At 39.5% G+C, this 21,922-nt stretch overlaps 1 protein-coding gene across 4 annotated transcripts in view; it reads right to left on the bottom strand.

Annotated features, from left to right (window-relative positions):
• Positions 1-21,922, bottom strand: part of FNIP2 (folliculin interacting protein 2) — a 135,992-nt gene that overhangs the window by 108,227 nt on the left and 5,843 nt on the right. Inside the window, exon 1 of one of the 4 annotated variants that reach the window (XM_053583570.1) lies at positions 7,818-7,840. The exons of the other annotated variants lie outside the window; for them this stretch is intronic. The gene's annotated coding sequence lies outside the window, so the exon portion shown is untranslated. Of the gene's footprint in view, positions 1-7,817; positions 7,841-21,922 lie in introns of those variants that run through there. 4 annotated transcript variants of the gene reach the window in all.

The raw sequence follows: 21,922 nt of genomic DNA, 5'->3' as shown, positions 1-21,922 counted from the left end.
TTAAATACTTATAACATGGAGATAAAACTACTTACATCATGGGAATAAATAATTCCAATTACAGTTTCCTGTATGTGCTATTAAGGCCGAGTAACCTGTTTTATCTGCAGCATGTGGTGCTCCTGGCTCCCTCTTGACTCAGACCAATGGACATACAGCATCTTCCATGACAGCTTCCGATGCTACCACCCAAGTCCAAGCTCTGTGTTTTGCCAAGCCTGCTAAATAGACTTCTTACTGGTACCCCACACACGCTTGGCCTGCTACAAATCCATTCAATGGAATCACCAATGTTTATAACAGAATAAAAAGTTAATGAAAATCACTCAAAGAAATCTACACAGAGGTTAAGTTAGTGACAGCAGATGCTTCTCTCCGGTTTTTCTTCAGTTCTGGTTTGACAGCAATACCTAACATAATGTAGCTAAAATTAAAAGCTTCCCATATAATACATTTGTCACTGATAAGTTATTGAAAGTGAGAAAGACTCTTAAAGTACTTTAAGTTCTAATACCATAAGAACTAAAAAAGCTAAGTGGGACTTGAGACAAATCAATTTATGAGAAGGCTGGGAAATCAAACATTGGGGAAAAGTATTTAGCTCTGAATCAGCAGACTCTCATTTCTCTGAGTCAGTTCCTCATGATGAGGTTGAGTACTAGGAACTCTGGGGATGCCAGCAACCAGACAAGGAGTCACTGTCAGCAGTGTCCCTGCTGAGAGAGGGTGTCATACCAGGGAAAAGAAACCTGGACGAGCCAGCAAGAGCTAGATCTAATTCTGGTAGCCTAGACACTCAGTACCCATGTGACTCTGGAGAAAGGCACTCAGTCTCTGTGCCTCAATTTCCTTAGCTATAAATGAAAGGGTGATGATAACTTACTCCATCTGGTGATGATGATACTTACTCCATCTATCTTGGAGGGTTGTATGAGATGTTCAATGGAAGCATCTGAAAGTCCCTTTGGAAAAGTACAAAGCTCAGAGAAATGTGATGTATTTATTTTATTTGAAACAGAGTCTCACTTTGTCCCCCTGGATTGAATGCCATGGCACATCATAGCTCACAGCAGCCTCAAACTCCTGGGCTTAAACTATCCTCTTGCCTCAGCCTCCTGAGTAGCCGGGACTACAGGCACCCATCACAACATCCGGCTAATTTCTCCATTTTTAACAGACACAGGGTCTTGCTCTTGCTCAGTCTGGTCTCGAACTCCTGAACTCAAGCAATCCACCTGCCTCGGCCTCCCAGAGTGTGTTATTTTTATATACAAAGTCTAAAAGGACTCACTGTCCTATTTGAGTTGCTAAGCTCATAGACAAGTGCATTGTATTCATACAACATGAAGCCAAGATAAATAACTTCAGCTACAATGACATCTAGAAAATAATGATGTTACCCAAGAGAAAGTCAATCCCCTCCACACCCCACAGTCACCCCCTAAAAATGTACATAATTCTCTGAAAGCTCTAGGCAATTAGCACTCTAAAATAGACTTATTACTAAGTTCCTTGGGAACAATAAACTCTAGAACAAATTATTGTAATAGCTAGAAAATTGTATCTATGAAATAATTAGATTTCAAATTAATAGAAGGCATTCTCCCTTCTACTGACAATCCCCCTTTAAACGCTGGTGTACCCTCAATCACATCAATTTCCCCTTCTGAAATACCCTTCCTGGAACTCTGCAAGCCAAATCCTTTACATTCTTTCAGAACCCAAACCAAAGGCCACCTGTTCTGTTAAAAACTTCCCACAATGGCCCCTTTTCTGAAAATGTTTCAACATCTGTAACAGGTAAACAGAGCTGACTCTATATTCAATATCTCCAAAGGATTCTCTATTCACTTCTTTTAGCTCAGAACCTCCCCAACTACAACCATGGTTAGACTTTCCCCTTGGCTATGCTTTAGAACAGTGAAAACAATCCCTGTGTCTTACCCATTGCTGTGATCACAATTTAGTGAAGAACAGCTGCAAGCCATGCACAATCCCACAAAGAATGTGTGTGGAAGTTGTAGTCAAGGCTACCTCGGAGCTGCATTTTTTTCATAAATACTTTCAAAGTTAGTGCTTTTGCTGCTCTTTTAAGCTGAATCTCTCCTCACATCTCATCAGATACAAGAATGTTAGAATGTCCATGAGGAATTTCTGAGCTAGATGATAGACTTTTAAAGACATGGACCACATCTTTAATTTGTGTTTTGCTTATGCAGTTAACACTGAACAGAGAAGAGACACTTGGTAAGTGGTCTTAAATTAGATTCTTTTAAATGAACCTCTTTTCTGTCATATTTAGTAAGGCTGCCTTGCAAATAGCTGTTCACCTAAGTTCTGAAAATAGTCAATCTCTTGGGGACAACAAAACCTCTTTATATCATGGCTTGATGTGACATAGATTCAGACTTCCTTTTGAAAAATAATTATACAATTGAAAATCTGAGAGTATTTGATTCTCCCAAAACCCAAGTAATATCAGTTCTTCCAGTAGGATTGTCATGAATGTTTGCACTGTATTTATTACTAAAGAATTTCCAAGGAAAATGAATAAACTTCTTTGGGAGACATTTTCTTAGAAGAGGGAATGCTTAGTATCCATGACAGTAATTTTTTTACATTCACATTTACTAGCAACTTTGAGGACACTACTAATACAACTGGGCCCAAGAATTTGATCTTTAGAAGTATATTATTTAATACAATCATTTTCAAATTATTTCCTACAAATACAAAGGAATACTTCAAAGAGAACAATGCTGTCCACCAAAACATAATGTGAGCCACACATATAATTTTAAATGTTCCAGTACCCAGATTTTAAATAGCAAGAAACAAGTGAATGAATTTTATTTATTTAATCCAACATAAATAAAATCTTACTTCAAAATGTTATCAATGTTGAAAATTATTAATGAAATACTTTTTTTTACTTTGTCTTAGAAAATTGATGTGAGTTTTATACTTAGAGAACATCTCCATTCAGACTAGCCAACATTTCTTCTGTTTGTTTTTTGAGACAGAGTCTCACTATATTGCCCCTCTGTAGAGCGCTCTCACCATCACAGCTCACAGCAACCTCAAACTCTTGTGCTTAAGCGATTCTGTTTGCCTCAGCCTCCCAAGTAGCTGGGACTACAGGCGTCTGCTGCAACACCCGGCTATTTTTTTGTTGTAGTCATCAAGCCCAAGTCAGGTTCGAAGCCACCAGCCTTGGTGTATGTGGCTGGTGCCCTAACCACTGAGCTGCAGGTCCCGAGCTCAGACTAGCCAACATTTCAAGGGCCCACCAGCTACGTGTGGCTGATGTTCATTGAACTGGGCAGCACAATTCTAGGAAACTCTTTGCATGAAATTACAATGGTGGTGTATGTATATGATTTACCTCTGTTCCATTTCCAAACCCCAATCACGATGGCCAATGAGAAAAGGTACAAAACCTAAACCAGCGGCCCCTGAAAACATTTGGAAAGCTACGATCTGAGCATGTGGAGCTGTCAGTGAAACCCTGAAGACAGTCAAGAGGAAGCTGCCCCATCTCCCCAACCCCCACACAAGCAGAACTGAGAGGAATCGTTACCTCTATTTACCGAGCCGTAAGTATGCCTATTCACCAATCTTAAGTGCCATAATAATGAAAATCACATAATAGGGGAACTGAAAATTGAAGAACTGTGAGATAACAAAGAGAACTCTGGAAATACAAGGTGGACTACCTCTCTGTAGAAGAAAAAGCGTCTCACAGCAATTAGTCAACAGTGGAGCAACTCTTGACTATTCACTTTCTTCTTCCCCTCCTCTCCAGAAACCTACTAGATAAACAAATCTTGTTGATTCTTACTCTGTGTCCCTCCCCCCAAATGGGGTAGAGCTTGTAAACTGAAAAAGTACTTTGTATTCTACACAGTAAAGAAACTCACCACTCATTTGACACTTTGCATAAGCCTCTTCATACCTGCTCTTGCACTTGAACTTTTAAGATTCCTGGATGTGTCTCAGGGCCCTTGCAGTCTCTGGAGACACCCACACACGGCTGCACTCGTGGCTTTGCTTCCTCTCTGGGCCTCCAACCTAAACATCACTAATGCATCCCTTTTGAGGTCCACTTTCCCTGGGAATGGTCTTAACCATGAACAAATATGCTATTCTTTGACTCCTTTAATTGCTTTTATTTGTACCCCCACCCCATTTTCCAGTAAGAGTTTGACTAAAACCTTCTATCCTTGCAACTATCTTATTCCCTCCACGCCTGCCCTCTGACTTGAATAATCTCCCAGTCTTTTTCTTGATAACTTCCTTTATCAAACCCCTTCTGACTTCACTTCTTTATCTTTCAAGCCCTATGAGTCATCAGTTTGATTCCCTACCTCATCCATCCTTCAAATAAACTGGCCCCAAGACCCATTTTAAAATAGAGCTACCCCACATACCTGTAGACCCAACTACTCAGGAGGCTAAGGCAGGCGCATCACTTGCGCCCAGGAGTTTAAAGTTGCTGTAAACTATGATGATGCCCCAAGCACTCTACCCAGGGTGAAAGACTGTCTACAAAAAGAAAGATAAAGCCAGCCGTTTACCTGAGTTCTGCACAGTACTTCCACTGTACAGTCCATTTTCAATATATGAAGTTGTTATGTTTTATAAAGTTGCTGAGAACACCAAATTAGTGAACACTGAACAACTGTTTCTACGGGGAAATACAGGATTAGGTTCTTGCAACCTCTGGTCACAACCTTTTCAGTCAACTGATTAATACATAACCTTGCCTTATGTGTGTTTTTGTTTAGAGATACCCTATTTCAGGTACACTGCTGCTTCACTGACTGAACTCAGAGCTAACAGCCCTACAACTCACGCGCAAACAAAGCCCGTCCAACACACTCTCTGTAAGGCGTCTTGCTTCTTTAGCTCCAAACAGCACTTCAGCACTATACTTGGGGCCATTTTGAACATCAAAATCATCACGAACATGCAAGAATGAAAAAAATCAAACAAACAAAAACCCCCCACAGCACTAGATTTACTGTGAAAGGGACACCCGTTTGGCCTCACCTAAGAATGTGTGTCGGGTGACCTGCACATTTTGCCACTCGGCACATGTCCATGAATGACTCTAAAAATGCTAAAGTAATGACTTGGGGGTTATAAATAAATTTCAGCGAGTAGGTGAATTTACAAACACAGAATCTGTAAATAACAAGGATTGTACTTAGTGCCCAATGTTTCTTTTGGTGAACATTTCCTCTACTCATCTGTAAGCTCCCTGAAAGTAGACCGTATCTCATTCCTCCATTTGTTTCCAGAAACTAGCACAGAGCTTGGTGTATCAAAAGCACTCAGTAAACATTTGCTCACCTGAGCTATACCCACACTCACCTTTGCCTTCTCCTACACAAAAAAGTTTTCCTTCTCATAGGCCAAGAAAAAGCCAAGACAGGGCCTGAGCTCTGCTCCTCACTGCTTACTGTTTCTCCTCCGTACTGCCGCTGCTCCTGGTGTCAGCTGCCCCAACCACTGTCACCTCCTACCTATTTTCAAGCCTCCTGTACAAGGCATGGGTTGCGCTCGAGCCTACTGACATATATAACCCTTATTTACTATTCTGCAGAATGCAGAGAACATGCAGGAAAGCCAGCACAGAGGTCCATCTCTGACATCGTGCAGGCAGTCTGGGCAGCGGGGCGTTATGTGCCCTGTGAGCTTGCAGAAAGCAGCTGCATTCCAAAGGAGAACTCCTGCATGTCAGCAGTGGCTGGTTAAAACTGCTAGAATTCCCAGTTATCACACACATACCAACATGAAAACTCTTTAAGGGTTCTCGGCGCAGAAGAAACAGCTTAGCATGTTTGTGGACACTAAAAATAAAAACTAAGAGAGGAGACTGGAAGCAATCCTGCCTGAGGGAGAAACCACAAACTGCCACCAGAAAAGTCCACCTTCTCATTTAGTGCTGCTGCTCCCCACCCACCCACCACCCACCCCCGCCTGCCCACCTCTCCACTGCCTTGGGTTAGGGCTTCACGAAACCGCTAACTAAATTCTAATTAGGATAAACTGGTATTAAATTTTAGAAAATCACCTGCAGACAAAATGGTAAGACAATGAGAACGGAAAAGATTGTGAACACAAATATATAAACAATTTAAAAATATGTATTACGTATCTAACTCTCCAAACAGATAAAAATGTAAAAAAGTGCTAAATGAAGAAAAAATAAAAAATAAAGGAATCTGCCAAGCTGAGCAACCTCGATTCATTTAATAAAGCTTTATTGAGTACTTCTGTTAAGGTTTCTTGTCTACTTTTTGGTATACAGGTTAAGTGTCCCTTATTCAAAACACTTGGGACCAGTACTATTTCCAATTCTGGATTGTTTTGAAGTTTGTAACATATGCAAAATACATAACGAGGTATCTCAGGGATGGGACCCTAACTGAAACACAAAGTTCATTTGTGATTAATACACACTTTATACGCATAGCCTGAAGGAAATTTTATACAACATTTTTAGTATTTTGTGCATGAAACAGGGTTTTTTTTTTTTTTTTCATAGCAACGTGTTATTTATTTTTTGGAGGGGTACTATTAGAATTTTTTGAATTTAATGTGAAGTGGGATTTTTTTATTAAATCGTAGCTGTGTACATTAATGCGATCATGGGGCACCATACACTGGTTTTATAGACCATTTGACATATTTTCATCATACTGGTTAACATAGCCTTCCTGGCATTTTCTTAGTTATTGTGTTAAGACATTTATAGTCTACATTTACTAAATTTCACATGTACCCTTGGTAAGATGCACCACAGGTGTAATCCCCCAGGTGTAATTACCCTCTCTCTGCCCATCCTCACCCCTCCCTCCCTTCCCTCCCTCTCCCCTTCCCCATATTCTTAGGTTATAACTGGGTTATAGCTTTCATATGAAAGCCATAAATTAGTTTCATAGTAGGGCTGAGTACATTGGATACTTTTTCTTCCATTCTTGAGATACTTTACTAAGAAGAATATGTTCCAGCTCCATCTGTGTGAACATGAAAGAGGTAAATGAGACAGGGTTTTGACTGCATTTTGACTGTGACCCATCACATAAGGTATGAAACTTTCTACTAGCAGCCTCATGTCGGGCCTCAGAAAGTTTCAGATTTTGGAGCATTTTGGATTTTTGGATCAGGTATGCTGAACCTATACACGTTACAACAGAACAACAGGGAATAACATGAACTGAACTCTGCAAAGACAGGGGTACAGCTTATTCATTCTTGTATGCTAGCAATTCACCACACCTGGAATATGGAAAAGGCCAACTGCTTTTGAGTGAACACTTACTGTCTAAGGTCCTATCAGTTGCCAGTTTTAGAGCTCAGAGCACATATCAGAAACATTATTATAAAGGATGCTCAGTGTACCTGGCCACACTATAAAACACAAGTTAGCTTACAGGCACTGTTCTATCAAATAAATGAATAAGCTGTCCTTCATAACATAGCATGTTAGCCATGAGAAAATCTTTTCTGAATGGTATGAGCCCGCTGTTTTGCAGATATACATACACCTACATATAACACACAAAGCCTTTTTAGGGACTCTGAGGTTGAGGGGCAAAGGATCGGGGGCATAGCTGTGAAAGTCCAGTTTGGGGAATAGAAAATCTGTGCCTTTCCCTACTGCCCCTTGGAAATATGATCGATTCTACAGCCACGAATCCCTAGTCTCACTCTTCTACTCTCCAAACTTCTACAGTCTTTGAACAGAAGAATCAAGCAGCACAGCAGATCCCTCCCCCGCTATCCCTGTAGGGAAAGTGTTACTTCACCTGGAACACACACCTCCACCACGGCCAGGCCTCGGCTTGGTCACCACCAGCCCTGGAGGTGGAAAAAAACAGACTCTCATTCCTTTTAGTCAGGAACTATTCTACTCTCACATCAGCTTTTCCTTCCACATTGTTTTCATTCTTGACTAAAGAAGAACATGTAAGGTGAAAAAGTCAAGTGGCTTCTACTACTCCCTTTCGGCCACAGCACACCTGATTACCAACAAAGCTGAGGGTCAGGAAATCCCCTGAGCGTGCTTTAGAACACTGGGGGCAGGGAGGCTTTCGCAATTTTTAGATTAAATCCAGACTTGTGGCCAACATCAACCTGGGCATTCCAACTGAGGCTAGCCTGTTCCGTGTGGAACCCACTTGACCTTTTTCTTCAAGAATACAGTAACTTTTCAAGAGTCCTGTCCGTATTCACAGCCTCTTGACAAAGGAGAATAAACTACACTGAGCAATAATATATTACAGCTCCAAAAGCCTCAATAAAAAAACCTAAGTTATCTAGGAGATGGTCTTTTCTATCCTTTCTTCTCTACTGAAATTATTCATCTACTAAGCCCCAAATAAAAGAAAAAAAGAACTTCACAAAAGGAAAGAAAACCCAACGCCAAAGACGCAAGTGTACACGTAAGCTAAGAAGGCCTTTGCTTATTCCTTTATTCAAACGTTTGTCTCGTGCCCATACTCGCCAGGTGCCGTAGCCTGCAGCGAACAACACGTGATCATCTCTGTCCTCGCCAGGGAATGGTAAGAGTCAAGGACAGACAATCACAATTCTGCAGGACAGGATCCTTGGTGCAACAGACAAGCCTGAGAAAGCAGAGCTGTCTAGTCCCCTGGCATGTGTGGGCGCTACAGCGAGGGCTTCCAACTGTCAGAGGACTCTAAAAATGAAAAAACTAGCCTGGCATTGTGGCAGACACCCATAGTCCCAGCCACCTGGGAGGCTGAGGCAAGAAGACCCATCACTTGAACCCTAAGAGTTTGAGGTTGCTGTGAGCTATGACACTACAGCACTCTACTCAGGGCCACAGAGTAAGACTCTGTCTCCAAAAATTAAAAAATAAATACATAAATAAAATTTTTAGAAACCCCAAGTTTTAGTAAACAAGGAGGAAACTGCTTTGTAGACCATGTAGTCCCAACTCCAGCATCCTGAATCTCCACGTGCACAGCTTGTTTCTGCTCTGAAACTGTCACCACTATGTTTCATAGGCTAGACAAATCTTCCTTTGTTTTTGCCAAGTTACAGAAATGATTCAATTAAAAGGACCTCTGGCTAAATGCACTCATGGGGGCAGGGAATATTCTGAACTTTCTCAACGGCAGCTAAATGTGAGACCTTCCAATCCACAATCCTCCCCTTGCCAGACCACTGCAGCTGCCTGGAGTCACAGGTTGTTCTGCCTGGGTATAAAAACGAAAAAAATCAAAGACTAGGGGATTAAAAGAAACTTTAAGGCCCCCCAAAGCAAGAGAGACTCAGAATATAATCTCTTCTGTTTCCTGTCCTTACCCCCACCAAGAAATTATTTCACTTTAGTCAATTAAAGTGGCAAATTAAAGGTACAGGATTATTAAGAGGGAATCACAAAAAATCTTAATGAAAAAGAAACTCTAAATTAAAATTGCAATACTTAACTCTGCTTAATTTGTCACTACATTTTTAGGAAAAGGGAACAAATACAGGCAATCCCCAAGTTACAAATAACTGACGTATTTACAATTCATGCTTATGAATGAAGGCTATTACAGTAAGTCCCCAGAGTTACAAATTACCTGGCTGACATTTGACTCACACTTATGAACAGGACCTATTACAGCTAATAGATAAATGTATCTGTTTCAACTTACTCACACACTCAACTTGAGGACAAACCTACAGAATCTATCTCATTTGTAACCCAGGAACTGCCTATATCTCATAGAATAAAGGTGGCAAAGGCTGTAAGCTATATTCTTTGGAAAATAAAAACCACTGTCAACTTTCATTACTGTAAGTATAATACAAGTATAAATTATGAGTGAAATATTTTCAACTCCTAGTTGGTTAATTTATATCAAAACTGATATCCACAAGAACTCAAATGGGAGAAATGAGCATCTGAGAGCTCCTTCAAATGATCTATGCGCTTTAAAAATCTGTTTTTTAACTTTGGCCATGAGAAACCAAAACAAGTATTCTTTTATTCATATTAATCTCCTATGCAATTAACATTTTTCCTATATGAACCGCATTAGTACATAGGTATTTGGTCACTTGTTTTTATGAGGATAAAGCAGCGTGAAAACAGTAGAATATTTGTCTTGGATAGAGAATTGGATTAGGTCCAGAAAACAAAAGGACAGATAAACATTTCTCTGGAGAAGAAATATAAACAGAGTGGTCTTTTCAGTGATGCGTATAAAGACTGAATTTGACATTTTCATAGCTAATCTTGACGAGAGAATTGGCCAGGGATGGGACTGTATCTATAGATGGCAGTAAACATTCTTCACCATGATAATGCCCGTGTAAAGGAAACAAACAGTAAGCTTTTTCAAAGTTCTGTGAACGGGTAAATGACAAATGAGTTTCAGCCAAGGCAAGGTTAGACTGGTTGAGGTAAAAATGATGTTCAAGCTACCCAGAACCAAAGTTTTGTTCCACAGAATTTATCAAAGACAGATGTCAGCTGGGAGAATGGAGGAGCCCATAAAATGCCGAGTCAATCAGATATGATGTCAGAAACAAAATGAAAATTATCTTGCTTTCAGACATAAAGAGGTACATTCCTAATAAAATGCCATTTCTTACAGTGAATTTCAAAAATTTAAACTGGAACTGGTACAGAAAATAATAAAATATCTATAGAGGTGAGTCTCTGAAGTTTAAAAAAAAACAAATTAGCAAGACCTCTACAAAAGGTAAAAAAGTCAGCCTAGAATATTAGCACACTCCTATAGTCTCTACTACTCCGGAGGCTAAGGCAGGAGGATCACTGCAGCCCAGGAATTTTCAGTGAGCTATAATGGCACCACTGCACTCCAGCCTGGGCAATAGAGGGAGACTTTGTTTAAAAAAAAAAAAAAAAAAAAAAAGTTAGATAACCCCTTTGTTTAAAAAAGTTAGATAACTGGAAAAAGATAACAAAAAGGGTTGGTAAGCACAGTAAGAGGCATGGATAGCATAAACGCACTTATTTGTTAAATCCTGAAATGATGGAAAATATTTTAAAGCTTCAAATAGACAAATTTATGTTTTAAAAAAGAGGAATTTTATACATTGGCTAATAAATATTTCTTTTTTGTCTTTTTTGAGACAGAGTCTCACTCTGAAGCCCTGGAGCAGAACGCCATAGTATCATCATAGCTCACAGCAACCTCAAATAAACTCTTGGGCTCAAGAGATCCTCTTGCCTCAGCTTCTCAAGTAGCTGGGACTACAGGCAGCCACCACAACTTCTGGCTAGTTTTTCCATTTAGTAGAGCTGGTGTCTCTCTTGCTCCGGCTGGTCGTTAGCTCCAGAGCTCAAGCAATCCAGGGCCTGGGCCTCCCAGAATACTAGGATTACAGGCATGCGCCACCACGCCCAACCAAATTCGCATTTCTTCAAGTAGTGGTTAGTACCTGACAAAAAGATCCAAATAAATGTGTTTAAACATTTACCATGCCCCTACTCATGTACTATAATTGGTATTACACTATGTACAACAGGAAGATATAATGTTCCTTGCTTTCAAGGTATAATCTGATCAAATGTTTGAATAAATAGAAAAACAGCTCATAGAGAGTGGTAACTGCTAGGTAGTTCAGAGGGGCCAGCATGCCCATTTGGGGTAACCAGCAAAGACAATCGTGGTGGCATCTAAACTGAGTCTGGGAGAAGAACAGAATTTTGACAGAAGTAATTTTGGGGGAAGAAACAGAAAAAGAAACATCTTTAAAAAGCAAGGGATAGGTTTCCTGGCAAATACTGGTTTAAGGCAGTGATTTTCAACCACTGTGGCCATCGTACAGAGGTGTGCTGTGAGAGGATCTTAAATGTGCCATGAAAATTTTTTTTAAAGATTATTTTTGAAAGAAGTTTCAAAGCACAGTTACATATTCTTTTAACTTTTTATAAACTTTTTTTTGATCAACATAATTTAAGTGTGCCACATAACTATAGGTTCAAGTGTGCCCTAAGATAAAAAAAGGTTGAAAAACACTGGTTTAATGTCTCCACTGACAACTATGGCCTACGAACATTACTACTCAAATTCAACATGTATAAAATCAAATGTAGATATTCCTTATTTAAACATCACTTCTCTCTGGGAGGCAGGGGCCGCTGAATTATCTGAGCTCAGGAGTTCAAGACCACCCTGAGCAAAAGTGAGACCCCGTCTCTAAAAATAGCCAGGTGTTGTGGCTGGCGCCTATCGTCCCAGCTACTTGAGAGGCTAAGACAACAGGATCACTTGAACGGAAGAGTTTGAGGTTTCTGTGAGTTATGACACCACGACACCCTACCAAGGGCGATGAAAGTGAGGCTCTGTCTCAAAATAAATAAATTGATAAACAAACAAACAAATCACTTCTCATTATAACGTCCCTATTTCCACTAATTGTAATACCCAATTTACTCAGGATCAGAATCTTGAAGTTATTTTATATATTACTAAGTATTTTTACTATTTATTCTTTTTGCTTATAATTCCCTCACCCACTTTCACATCCTGTCCAGTTTTCCTCTGAAATAAGCCTTGGGTACATTTCCTCATTGATACCAGTTAGGTCCCTAAGGAAGAGAAAGCAATGGAAGACATAATAAGCCCTTAGTTACTTGTAAACTTTGATGCAAATCTCAGCCTCAACTCCCAGTAAGCTAAACTGGACCAAGCTCTAGAACTAAAGGGGATCAGGTGGAGAATTCCAGCTGTGACGATTTTAGGCCACCTAGTGCCTCAATGTAAGTCAAACAAGTTCCTCCCCCTGCCTCCACAGACCACACAGAAATCTCTCTACAAGTGATCCCATCTCAGGGTGGGCAAGGGACTTGAAGAGAAACTTCTCTGAAGAAGACAGGCGCACGGCCTACAGACATATGAAAAAATGCTCATCATCCTTAATCATCAGAGAAATGCAAATCAAAACTACTTTGAGATATCATCTAACTCCAGTAAGATTAGCCCATATCACAAAATCCCAAAACCAGAGATGTTGGCGTGGATGTGGAGAAGTGTGAACACTTCTGCACTGCTGGTGGGAATGCAAACTAATACGTTCCTTTTGGAAAGATGTTTGGAGAACACTTGGAGATCTAAAAATAGACCTGCCATTCGATCTGACAATTCCTGTACTAGGTATATACCCAGAAGACCAAAAATCACTTTATAACAAAGAAATTTGTACCAGAATATTTATTGCAGCCCAATTCATAATTGCTAAATCATGGAAGAAGCCCAAGTGCCCATCAACCCACGAATGGATTAATAAATTGTGGTACATGTATACCATGGATTATGCAGCCTTAAAGAAAGATGGAGACTTTACCTCTTTCATGTTTACATGGATGGAGCTGGAACATATTCTTCTTAGCAAAGTATCTCAGGAATGGAAGAAAAAGTATCCAATGTACGCAGCCCTACTATGAAACTAATTTATAGCTTTCTTATGAAAGCTATAACCCAATTATAACCTAAGAATATGGGGAAAGGGGAAAAGAAGAAGAGGGGAATGGGGGAGGAGGGAGGGTAATTGGTGGGACCACACCTATGGTGCATCTTATAAGGGTACATGTGAAACTTACTAAATGTAGAATGTAAATGTCTTAACACAATAACTAAGAAAATACCAGGAAGGCTATGTTAACCAGTGTGATGAAAATATTTCAAATTGTATATAAAACCAGTGCATGGTGCCCCATGATTGCATTAATGTACACAGCTATGATTTAATTAAAAAAAAAAAAAAAAAAAAAAAAAAGAAAAGTTTCTAAAATACATGGAGAGAGGGAGAAGCTGGGCGCAGTGGCTCACGCCTGTAATCCCAGCGCTCTGGGAGGCTGAGGCGGGTAGATCACCTCAGCTCAGGAGTTGGAGACCAGACTGAGCAAGAGTGAGACTCAGTCTCTATTAAAAATAGAAAAACTAGCTGGGCATTGTGGCAAGCGTCTGTAGTCCCAGCTACTTGGGAGGCTGAAGCAAGAGGATCTCTTGAGCCCAAGAGTTTGAAGTTGCTGCGAGCTCTGACACCTCTGCACTCAGGGCCACAGAGTTAGGCTGTCTCAAAAATAAATAAATAAGATAAAATAAAATGGAGAGAGAGCAAAGGTATGACACAGTATAGCAATACTTCATCGTCAGGAAGTTACTCATTATGGTCTAGTGACTGGGCTACAACAATTTTGACAATCAATTGCTAATCTTGACATAATTCTGAAAAGAATCCTCCTCTTAACTACATTAAGCATTCAAGCAGGTCAAAGGAAGCTCAAGACAACTTGCCTTGCTACTGCTGGGTTAAACACAATATTGACTTTAACAGTCCAAGGTGTAAAACTCAATTCTCTGCTGGAGTAAACTGAAGAGCAGCGTGACACACTAATCAGCTGTCAGAGCAAAGTCCAACTCAACCTGGACGTGTGGAAGGAAGACACAATGATGAACAAATCTGAAGTGTGGATATGCACGTGCATGGAACTAGACTGCTTTTAATAGCTTACGCCGGAGCAAGCAGAGGCTGCACACTTCCCTTGGCACTTGAGCTACACTAGCACCCCCATGCAATTAGAAACAGTATTTAGCACTTTGAAGGATAAGATTATTAGACAACTGGAGCTTTTCTTTTTTTCTACCTTCTGATATAAATACCTCTCCCTCTTTCTCCCTGTCCTCACTACCACCCTTTCTGTTTATAAAAATGTAACAATTGTAAGTAACTGAATTAGAGCCTTGGAACACAAACTCCTGTCCTTGGAGTAAGTCTGGAATTCGAGGATGCAACCACAACCGGCTCTCCACAAATGCTTACAAAATCAATCAAAAGAAGCAGAAGAACTATCAGGAAACTATTTAGAGAGGGGAAAAAGCAGCTTCTGAGATATAAAAAGAATTTCAGAGGGTACCAAAAAATGCATACACATTTTAAGAGATGTTATCTATGTATTACTTTTTGGAGTTGAATTGAAGGTAGTGTTACTGGTCAACCTATTTTTGATAGGTTTTCCAAGCATGGATTTTGCCACAGGCTGGGAAGCCAGCCCTAAAAGTGGGAGCGTGATGTTACGGGCTTAATCAGTTTTGTTTTCTCCCTTTAGAGATAAGAGAGGTCTGGGGTAGGGGAAAAAGAAGACTGGGGAACACAGATTACATTCTGCTTGCTGGCATCATCACTGATTTGGATCCCAGCCCCCAAATTTAAGTTAAGGTACCTGAGCAAGCTGCTTCACCCATCCACTGTTCAAAATCACAGTGGCTCTTCACTGCATTCAGAGACGGAGCTCTACCTTTTGGTAAAACCAAGCTAATTACCATTTCCCTACAATCTAAGATCATCCAGAGAAGAAATTAAAACAGAGAAGCCGCTAGAGGCAAAGACAGATAGTATTTTTAAGCCTCTGAGAGTTGTAAGAGTCACTACCGATTAGTAGAATTAACACGTATCATCTACAGTCTTCAGACAACCTATTTTACAGATGAAGAAAATTCATTTTGAACGAATAGTGCACCCTACATACGTTGCAAGTAGGAGAGCCAGATTTTAATTTAAAAATGTGTGGTGGCTCACGCCTGTAATCCCAGCACCGTGGGAGGCTGAGGAGGGAGAATCGCTTGAGCTCAGGAGTTCAAGACTCGTCTGAGCGACAGTGAGACCCCAACTAATGAAAAAAATGGAAAAACCCAGCCGGGCACCGCAGTGAGCGCCTGTAATCCCAGCAGCTTCCAGAGGCTGAGGCAGCGGGGTGCCCGCAGCCTGAGTCTGAGGTTGTGGTGAGCTACCAGGCCCACTGCACTCTGCTCAGGGGCATAGGGTGGGACCCTGTCTCAACAACAAAAATAAATAAATAAAAAATAAAAATGTAAATCTGTAACAAAGTTCCTACTCTTTCTAGTAACCCTCAAAGCATAGATTGGAAACCCCTCCTGACTACACCTTAGGGTCACTGAAATTTAAAATTAATAATGCTTGCAAAGCCTGCATAATCTGCTTCCAATATATCTTGCCTCATAGGAACACTCTTATTTCAAGGAAATCAGCACAGTCTTTATTAGTTCAGTAATACTTGTAAGGAATTTTACTCCATCAGATCCTATGTCCTCTGCAAAGTCTCCCCTGACTAATCCCAGACTAAGTAGTCCTCCGTCACTTCTTTCTTTCACCTCACTGGACTTTGAGTCTTGGTCCTGACCTACTGCTTTGTGTTACCAATTAGTTTTTCACTCGTAATACCAATTATTTGCATAAGTAACTGTAAACTGCCTAGAAATACTACTTAGATGTCAGACTTTCTTATAAACCCCACAGAATCTACCACAGAATCTCAATGTTAGGTACCTAAAACATTAATCTGCAGAGAGAGAATAGAGATCATGTATTAGTAAAGAACTGACTTGAGTTTGAACTCCCAGTGCCACTAGTTAGCCACTCAATAATCCCAAGCAAGCCTCAAATAATTTTCATCTATAAATTATAAATTTATAATCTATAAATTGGCTACTAAAAATATCCATTCTCAAAAGGTAACTGGAACATGAGTGAGATGATTTAAGTAAGAGAATTTGGCACAGTGGTCAGCACATGATATTATTTTCTGCAAGTGTTAAAGGGGTGTCCCTTAAAATTCTTTTCTTTTTTTTCTTTCCTTTTTTTTTTTTTTTATTTTTTATTTTGAGGCAAGGTCGTTCTCTGTCACCCGGGCTACAGCACAGTGGTCATCTACTCAATGCAACTAGAAATCCTTGGGCTCAAGCAATCCTCCCGCCTCAGTCTCCTGAGTAACTGGCTAAGGTATACACCATGCTGCCCGGCTAAGTTTTCTGTTTTTTTTTGTAGAGATGGGCGCTCATGTTGCTTTTGGTGGCCTTCAACTCCTGGCCTCAATCCATCCTCCTGCCTCAGCTTCTCAAAGCACTAAGCCTACAGGCATAAGCCACTGTGCCTGGCCACTCTTAAAATTCTTGAGTGGCCAAGAATTTACAGGCATCTTAAAAGATTTCATGGAATCCATTTATATATATATATTCTATAATTATGTTTCCACTAATTAATGAGATTTACAATAAGAAAATACTTCTTTAAAATCTATGCAAATATCTATTTGCATTATAGAAGAATTTTGTTTTTCTTCCTAATTCTTATTTTTGCCTTCACAATTTTATTATGGCAAGAAAAAAATTTTTGAGACAGAGTCTCACTTTGTCCCCCTTTTAGAATGCCCTGGCATCACAGCTCACAGCAACCTCCACCTCTTCGGCTTAAGCAATTCCCTTGCCTCAGGCACCTGCCACAACGCCCAGCTATTTTTTGGTTGCACTTGTCATTGTTGTTTGGCAGACCCGGGCTGGATTCGAACCTGCCATGTCTGGTGCATGTGGCTGGCACCCTTAGCCACTAAGCTACAGGGGCCGAGCCAAGAAAATATTTTTTTAAAAAAGGATATTTACCTACAATCTCATTACCCTATCACATTAACTGCTCATTATTTTTGTTTTTGTGCTAGTTCTGGTCACACAGTTGAATAAACAGTATTAACGAAAATGTGCAGCTTATAAATACCAATTGGTGTTGCGTTTTTTTCCCATTTAACATAACAAACATTCTACAGTTTTCAGGCCCGGAGATGTGGCTTATACTTACAATCCTAGCACTTCTAGGAGGCCAAAGTGGGAGGACCCTATGTACACATTTTTTCCTATGCATACATATCTATAATAGAGTTTAATTTATAAATTAGGCACAGTAACAGATTAATAATAAAATGTAACAATTACACATGACAATATACTGTAATAAAGGTTGCATTAATGTAGTGTCTTTCTGAAAATATCTTGTACTATACTCACCCTTCTTTTCCTTGTGATTATGTGAGATGATAAAATGCCTACATGGTGAGAAAAAGTGCAGAACAGAAATTTCATCACTCTATGCAGAATGCTGCACAACTTATAACTTACGAATTATTTCTGGAATCTTCCACATAATATTTTTAGACTGAGATTGACTGCAGAAAGCAGAACCTTGGATAAGAGTGGCTCATGCCTTTAACTACATACTAACCTGGGGAAGGTTTCATAAAGACAGACCCACAAAACACCAGCTGAAACCAATTAAATCAAGATCCCTGAGGGAGCAATCTGGGCAGCCTCTCTAGGTGACTTTAACATCTAGGCAGATTTGAGAACTACTGGATTAAGTATACCTGAATTTATTCAAAAGAATACAAGGTTACTTCTAGCAAAATGAAATTTATACAAAACTGCCATTTGGTGTGAAGAAAAGAGAATTTTTTTTGTATTTGCATAGAATATTTCTATAATGATAGAAAAGAAACTGGTTCGATAAATGGTAGCCTTAGGGAAGAGGTATTACTGGTGTGAAGTGAATGAAAGGCTTTTATTTCACGTACTTGACATTTATTTCTAACCAGGTAATGTTAGAAATTAATAATCTCAAAATCAAACCATAATTTCATTTTTAAACATTTTTTCAGATACACATGGCACTAAGCAATATATAACAATCTCATAGCAGGAACCAGCTGCTGGTGTTCAGAGTCCTCTACAGAGCCTGCACACTTGGAAAAAACCGAGTAGCTACCAGGGGTCCATTTTTGCCCTTTGCTCAGGGCCAGTAGTTCCTGCCACTTTCTCCTGCCCTAGCAACTAACTTAGTCAATGTACCATTCTAAAGCAAACAGTCATTGCCTGATATGACTGGGGAAAATGTTTACTCTTAGCTCGCTTCCTCACACATGGAGGCCACCATTAATGATATGTTAGTCTGGCAAACTCTTCTTAAAGAACATGTCAGATTCATTAACCTATTTTTAAATTATTTTCTCAAACAGAAAAAAATCATCCCTGGAAAGCAGGGATGATTCTATCATTTTTCTAAAGCACTTAATTTCATGTAACATGCAAAAACAATATTGCAGGCTTCAGAACACCAATTATTTTCCTAATTAGGTGTACCATTATCTTAAATTTGAGAGAACTGATTTGCTTATTTCAACCTAAAACTAATGTTTTACCAAGCCATCTAAGAATTCAAATGACTCTAAAAAGTATACACAACAAGTTTCTACATTATCAACCTACAGCTAACCATTTCATAGCTTTATAGATATTTAAATTAAATAACTTTTCAGTAGGTAATTTCTGACAGCTGTGGGATTTTATAGTTGGGTCTCAGGTATTCTATTTAAACAAATGTCTTTTTGTAAGTTTTTTTTGGAGGGGTGACATATCATTCACTCCTTGGAGCACTTTTGCCCTTTCATTTTGATACCAGAAATGCAATTCAATAAAGAAGTGGAAAGAAGAAAATCTCATTTGAGTTGTTTATAACAACATTCCTTTATAAAAATGTCATAATACATGTCAGAAACATCAAGAAAGGCAATTTCCTACCAAAAACATTAACATTTTAAGAGGATCAGATTCTGGAATACTAGAGACTCTTTAAGGATTATCAGTTTTCAAAACTCTTAAATTCATTCATTCATTTCACACGTGTTCCTTAAATGCTAACTTCTTACCAAGCACTGCATTGAGCACTACAGACCAATGACGCTTAGAATTTAGCAGAACTCTCACAGTCATGTTCTAACCCTGTATGTACCGTTTTCTTGTTTCCTTCAGTTATTTTCAAACGTATGCTTTAAATTTAGAAGATCTAGTTTAGAGCATCAAATTTAAAAAATATTCTTGTTACTATTTCTCAATTACACTTCATAAAATAAAAAAACTTGAGTAAAAGGAGGATGATTTTTTTTGTTTGTTTGGTTTTTTTTTTTTTTTTGCAGTTTTTGGCCAGGGCTGGGTTTGAAACCGCCACCTCTGGCATATGGGACCAGTGTCCTACTTCTTTGAGCCACAGGCACTGCCCAAAGGAGGATAATTTTAATTAATTGAAAAGAAACATACTTTTCCTCCCCCGTAACTTCTAAGGCAGGCGTCCTCAAACTTTTTAAACAGGGGGCCAACTCACTGTCCCTCAGACTGTTGGAGGGCCGGGCTATAATTTAAAAGAAAAAACTATGAACAAATTCCTATGCACACTGCACATATCTTATTTTGAAGTAAAAAAATAAAACGGGAACAAACACAATCACATTGCCTCATGTGGCCCGCAGGCCGCAGTTTGAGGACTCCTGCTCTAAGGTTTTGATTGTTAAGACAGAAAAAAGAGAATGTCCAATTTTCTGGGCACACGAAAGAGAGAAAGTTGGCAGTCTGAAATATTTATAAGGTGTTAAAGGCAGAACTGATTAAACTGGTGATTTTGTTGCTTCTTCCTAACACATCCTAAATCAACACCTGTTTCATTTCTTGAGGAATGTGCAGGTTAACGACTAACTTGTCTTCAACTTGTGAAGGAAAAAGAGTTGCCATGACAACATGCAACTGCCCTCACTGGGAATTGGGTGGAGGTCCCCACCAGATACATGGCTTTGAGATCTATCCCCCTCAGCTATTTAAAGATGAATTTCTACTGCCCCAGTGTCCTCTCTCACTTGGGCACTTTGCATGAATTGGTTGTCATTTTCAATTAGAAATCAGTAGATAACCCATCACCCATCATTTACTTCAAGATATAAATCAAATACTGAAATGCTCTTCTTTATGATTAAAAAGTCTTAGATGTGGTGATAAAATCATCTTTATAAAGCAATACATGTCCAGCAATGTGGTGGACACAGGTTCTAGAGCATAAAGTAAGCAACTTTACAGGGACATATAACTAGAAAAATATTCAAAATGCACCCAGAAGTGAAAGATGTACGGCTCAGGAAAGAAGAATAGGATAATCAGGGATCCAGATTCATGTAAATACTAAAATCTTATGTAAGGGAAGGAGAACCCTGCCATACAACACTTATCCACAACATTATACAACAATAAAACGGCACTTAATATATTGTGTTCTTCTGACACAAGCAGAAAGTGCAAAAATAAACAAATTATTAGCATGATGCATGAGAAGGTACATTGTCCTTTTCATAAGTCCATTATAAAGGCAGCTGGATAGATTCTGGCTGAACAGAAGTGGGATGCCAGCCCATCACGTCCATCCCCATCCCACCCTCCCATTCAAGCGCTGCTTACAAAAGTGCCTGTGTGGCCATGAGAAGTGAGTCATGGATGTTCCATTTACAGATGGGGTGGGGTTGAGGGAAATCACTATTACATGCCTAGTTAGCTGGAAAAGCCCATCCTGTTTTTTTCTCTTTTATATAAGAATCTGTTTTCACAAACCTGAGATAAAGAACTGTTGGTAAGTAGGAACTCACCAAATATTTCAACATTCATACTCAGAGGAAAGACTTACTTTTACAGCCAAGTACATGATCTCATAGTCCAGTCCCAACAATTCACACTAGGCAAGGGACTTGTACAATCAGTAGAAAACATTTGTTCCTTTCGCCCACACCAAGAAAAACAGTGGCTGAAGAAAAAGCACATTACCAGTTCCTAAATCAGATTCACCCGCCAGGAGTTCCCGCTGGCAGCCAAAGTATTTCATGAGCGCAAGGACAATCTTTTACAACTTCCTTTGCCAAGGAAACACAAAGGCAAAGTAACTTCATAAAGCTGACCTCATAAGCAAACCATTAGAAACACAACCTAAAGCAACAACAGCAAAAGCCCTTGCTCTCTTAGGACCTATACGCTCTGTTCATTGAAAGACCACATGTCCTGGCCTCTTCATACCACCTACTAAGTCAAAAAGCAGCATATAGCGTGACAAATTCACAGGGCAGAACTTAAAATTACAATACATGTTTTAGCTTTAAAACCTCTAATCCAGGCCTCTTATCCAAGTTCCCTCAAAATCCAAAGGGCTGTGTCAGTCTTTTCTAAACATATGTCTAATAAAACTTGAAACCTCCATGCAGCTCCTTTACTGT

This window comes from Nycticebus coucang, chromosome 1, assembly GCF_027406575.1.
Source record: "Nycticebus coucang isolate mNycCou1 chromosome 1, mNycCou1.pri, whole genome shotgun sequence".
NCBI classification, from domain to species: domain Eukaryota; kingdom Metazoa; phylum Chordata; class Mammalia; order Primates; family Lorisidae; genus Nycticebus; species Nycticebus coucang.
Note: the sequence above shows the minus strand (reverse complement) of the source record. Positions and strands in the feature narration are given on the sequence as shown.